Below are 5,448 nucleotides of genomic sequence, written 5' to 3' on the forward strand. Positions count from 1 at the left end.
ATAGATAACTTTTCTATGACCTTTAAGGATCAGCAATTGTGAGAAAATATAGGGATGATATTACAGAGAAGGGAATGTTTTTAATTCCCCTTTTAAAAAGGAACAGATTCATTTCTAGGAGTATTTATTTTTCTGATTATAAAAATGACAAATATCCTTTGAAGAAAATACAGAATATTATATAGAGAAAAAAATGTAATTTCAACCACCATAGAAAATCATTATTATTCATTACCACCATAGTATTTTTCTCTAGTACCTTCCAATCTTTAAAAATGTGTATGTATGAATATACCGTTAACTCTTGAACAAAATGGGCATGAAATGCAGGATCCACTAATAGGCAGATTCTTTTCAATAAATATACAGTTGGCCCTCCATAGTTTGGAGTTTTTCATCCTTGGATTCAACCAACTGAGGCTGGAAATTTCCATCTACCATAGGTTGGATCCTAGAATGAGAAACCCGCAGATACAGAGGGCTGACTGTATTCATTGTATTATGCTGTTTTATATAAGTGAGAATCCCAGATTTTGGTATACACACAGCTCCTGGAACCAATCTCCTTCAGATACCGAAGGGTGACTGTATCCTTAAATATGTATGTGCATATGGTGTGCATATGTGTATGTATTTAATTGCCTTAAAAGAATTGGTGACACATTCTTCATACAGTTTTATGTTATACAGTGTAGTGGTTAGGATGTATGGATTTTTTTTTTTTTTTGCGGTACGCGGGCCTCTCACTGTTGTGGCCTCCTGCATTGCGGAGCACAGGCTCTGGACGTGCAGGCTCAGCGACCATGGCTCACGGGCGCAGCCGCTCCACGGCATGTGGGATCTTCCCGAAACGGGGCATGAACCCGTGTCCCCTGCATCGGCAGGTGGACTCTCAACCACTGCACCATCAGGGAAGCCCGGATGAATGGATTTAATTTCTAGCTATACCATACATCTACTGTGGGACCTTGAGCAAGTCACTTAACCTCCTCAGTATTTTATTACAGTTTTATATTTTCTACCTGGAATTTTATTGTAAATTAAAGATCTAGCTACATTCTAATTACATATTTTGCTAAATTCCCTAATACCAGTTATTAAACATTGTATACCTTTCTAATTACTCTGTGATTCTTCTTTTATCATATAGTAGATTCTTATGTCTATACTAAAATTTGTTTCAGACTGGTCTGTTTACTTGATACATCTATTGAATCATTATACCCTTGTTTAAATCAGCCATATATTTTAATATCTAGTATGGCAAGTTTCCCCGCTTTGTTATTTTCAAAATGTCATTAGTTTTTTTCTCATCCATTTATTATTCTAGAAGTAGAACAGCAGGAACATTTTGTCTCAAAACCTCTCGGTTTTATAAATTACAACAATTTATATCTTCATAGTATTAGTCGTAATTTCAGTAATGGTTAACATTTTGCCTCTCAGTTTTAGGTTAGAAGACGTTCCAGGTGCTTTCTGTGCAGTATATTTCTTCCTTTCAAAAACAAATTCAGACAGATAAAATTATAGCCACTTTTTTCGTGAAGAAACCAAAGTTCAGAGAAATAAGTAGCTTGTTCAAGGTCCCGACACTACTAAGTACCAGAAATAGATATCAAATCCAGATTATTTTACTTCTAAGGTGTTACAGTCTCCCTTGTACTGCTTCATACTGACCTTTTCAACTGGCAAAATAAATAATTGCTCTATTAACTTATTTTGTAAGATATGTTTAAAAAGGAAAGAAAGTCACACGAAAAAAAATGGCTGCAGGAAGGACTGATAGGAAAGGGAATGTCCAGGAATGGGTCATCCGAGGTCAAGGCCATGGACAAACAAGTGCTGGGCACCTCAAGGACAGCGAGCACACACATTAAGTATATCCAGCTGTCGCCAGGCTCAATTCCCTGCTCCGTATTCAATGCCCCTTGTCTCTTGCTCCCCAATTCCATTTATATACGATTGGTTTGACTCAAAAATGCCATGGTAAATAAACACAATGATTACTGAAGAATAAATAAAAATAATAAGAGCTATCATTCTGTCAGCCATACCATGTGCTAACTCTCCATCTGATTACTTTAGTCCTTATTTCTCTCAATTTACACATGCGGAAACTGAGCCTCAGGGAAACTGAGCCTCAAAATTAATTTGCCAAAAAAAAAAAAAAAAGCACAGGTACTATGCTGTAGAAATGGAATCCAAACCAATATCTAACTTTGTCCTACGGCCTTAGCACGATGAAGTTGGAGTAAAACGGTGAGGCTATCAACTGTAAGCAAGGTTGTAAAGGCATATCTGACCCATCAACTTATTTTGAAACACCTCTAGTCGCAGGTAGTGACAAAAAACAAGCTAAATACTGAATCTTCCTCTACTGTTTCCAGGCAAAACAAAGGTCAAATCCAGAGCTTTTCTTGCTCAATAAATGGGAAGCAACAAAGGAAGGAACCTGGAACCAGAGTGAGCAACTAGCCAATGGCGCCTCTATCCACAAGTAGGGCGTGATCTTATGTTCTCGAGAGGACTTACCTTTATTTGCCTTAGAGCATTTTCCCCCAACATCTAAACTCTAGAGACACGAGATCTGCTGTGTGAGCTGTATTTGTAATTTCCCAAATGAATGCCAAACTTAGACAAGAGTCAGGGTGGCAGGAAATATAACCCTCAAGCTGGTTGCAAGTGTATTTTTTTCTGTGAACCTAGAAATAAGTAGCCCTTCCACATTAGACTGCAAGGTCCTTAAGAGCAGCAGTAATAACAATTAACTGTTCATGTTGTATCTTCTCAAGATAGGCTATCATTTTGAATCCTCACAACAACTCTGGGTCATCAAATGTATCATCATGGACTTTTTGGAGCTGTTACAAATGCAGTACAGAGAATTCAAGGCAAGTCACACAGGTGGTGAGTGACAGAGGTTGGCTTTGAATGTAGTGAACTAGCCGTGGGACATGCTGGGGTCTCAGTGACATAAAAAAGAAAGAGAAGGAAGCTAGGACTGGGCAGTCACGAGCACAGCTACTACCTGTGAGAGCGCTGACTCTTGGCAAAGTGAGACAATCCTTAGGAGTGTTACTAATGTTGATATAATTTGGATCATTTTTTCTTCAATAAAACATTTATTAAACCTTCTGATGTCATACCGTCCAGTGACTAGCATAGTATCTGGAACGTAGTATACACAAAATAAATGTTTAATGAACATATCAATTCGAATCCTTGCAATAATGAGGACTTACATCCTGATACAGTCTCTATTGCTACATCTGGTCTTCGTGTGAACCATGTCTGTCTTCAGCACAGCTGAGCCAGTAGTAGAACATACAAAGGATTTTCCTGTTAGGGAGATTTGGCACAAGTAAGAATAAGTGTTAGGAAAGGAATAGGTACAAATGCCAAGCTGGGAATATACTACTATACACTGGCAATTAGGAAATGGAGAAAGAAAGAGTAAAAAAAATCATCAACTTAACGGCTTTCCAAAGTTGAAGAGAAAAAGAGAAGTAGCTGAAGAACATAAATGCACTGGGGGCGGGGAAACGGCGCACTTCCTGCGCCGCGCGCATTATTCGCGCCCACCGCTTCCCCACTTTGGGCCGACGACGCCAGCATGTGCGGGCTCGTGAGCGACCGCGCTCTGCGCTGCCTGCAGGCTTTCTTCCCGGACCCCTGCCCCAGCTTCTTCCGGCCCAAGGCCTGGCATTCGGATTTGGAGCCGCAGAATACCTCGGGCGTCAGGCCTTCGCCGCGGGGCCCGGAGGGCACGTTCCTCCAGGATCGCCACGACGCGAGCAGCAATGGGAACCCGCGCCTGCCTCACCTCTCCTCCGCCGGGCAGCATCTCTACAGCCCCGCGCCGCCCCTCTCCCATGCTGGAGTCGTTGAATACCAGCCACCACCCTACTTTCCGCCTCCCTACCAGCAGCTGGCTTACTCGCAGGCAGCCGACCCCTACTCGCATCTGGGAGAAGCGTACGCCGCCGCCATCAACCCCCTGCACCAGCCGGCGCCCACCGGCAGCCAGCAGCAGGCCTGGCCGGGCCGCCAGAGCCAGGAGGGGGCTGGGCTGCCCTCGCACCACGCGCGCCCGGCCGGCTTGTTGCCCCACCTCTCCGGGCTGGACGGCGACGCCATGAGCGCCCGCAGGGACGCCTACCGCCGCTCGGACCTGCTGCTGCCCCACTCGCACGCTCTGGACGCCGCGGGCCTGGCCGAGAACCTGGGGCTCCACGACATGGCGCACCAGATGGAGGAGGTGCAGAATGTCGACGACCAGCACCTACTTCTGCATGATCAGACGGTCATTCGCAAAGGTCCTATTTCAATGACGAAGAACCCCTTGAGTCTCCCTTGTCAGAAGGAGCTGGTGGAGGCTGTGATGAATCCCAGCGAGGTCTTCTGCTCGGTCCCTGGAAGATTGTCCCTCCTCAGCTCTACATCTAAATACAAAGTGACAGTTGCCGAAGTCCAGAGGCGACTGTCCCCGCCTGAGTGCTTAAATGCTTCGTTACTGGGAGCTGTCCTCAGAAGAGCCAAATCTAAAAATGGTGGCCGATCCTTGCGGGAGAAGTTGGACAAGATTGGGTTGAATCTTCCAGCGGGGAGACGGAAAGCTGCCCACGTCACCCTCCTGACATCTTTAGTAGAAGGTGAGGCTGTTCATTTGGCTCGGGACTTTGCCTTTGTCTGTGAAGCAGAATTTCCTAGTAAATCCGTGGCCGAGTATTTAACCAGACCTCATCTCGGAGGACGCAGTGAGATGGCAACTAGGAAGAATATGCTGCTGGCTGCATACCTGATTACCCACGGGGTTGGCAGCCAGGCCATCTGTGCTGCTGTGTCTGCCATGCAGAACTACATAAAAGAAGCCCTGATGGTCATAGACAAATCCTACATGAACCCCGGAGACCAGAGTCCCGCCGATTCTAGCAAAACCCTGGAAAAGATGGAGAAGCACAGGAAGTAAAACAGGGGTGAACAAAGGGCCGAAGAGTCTGGAAGGAAAAGGACTTCAAAACCGGTCTCGACCAGGACAAACTGGGAACCCCGCTTGCCTGGGGGACAGAGTTTGTTATCCACCTTCCCACGAAAAGGGCCTCCGTCGGATTTCCAGATCTTCACGTGCCCTCCTGGATTCCTTAGTATTTAAGGAGTCCTGAAGTGTCTCCTAAACTCTGGACGCGCTATCGGGAGGGGACAAGTGCCGGTTCTTTACCCATTAAGCCGATACTTTAGTTTTTGGAACCCCATTCTTCCTTTCTCTGAAAGTGGTGCTACAAGTTTTGGAACCTTTTAAATAAATTCCCTGGGCTAACAAAAACCCCCACACACATAGCTGTTGAAATGTCAAATTGATGTGATTCAGATCCACTATAACTTTCAGTGTTAAGGTAAAAGTATTTATGTAGCCTCTTCAGTCTCATCCTACATACCGCGGGAGGCAAG

The 5,448-nt window shown here is 44.8% G+C and overlaps 1 pseudogene; it reads left to right on the top strand.

Annotated features, from left to right (window-relative positions):
- Positions 1 to 3,523: 3,523 nt before the first annotated feature.
- LOC115856653 (transcription factor AP-2 gamma pseudogene) lies at positions 3,524 to 4,969 on the top strand (annotated as a pseudogene).
- The last annotated feature ends 479 nt before the right edge of the window (positions 4,970 to 5,448 follow it).

This window comes from Globicephala melas, chromosome 17 (genome assembly GCF_963455315.2).
Source record: "Globicephala melas chromosome 17, mGloMel1.2, whole genome shotgun sequence".
Classification (NCBI taxonomy): Eukaryota; Metazoa; Chordata; class Mammalia; order Artiodactyla; family Delphinidae; genus Globicephala; species Globicephala melas.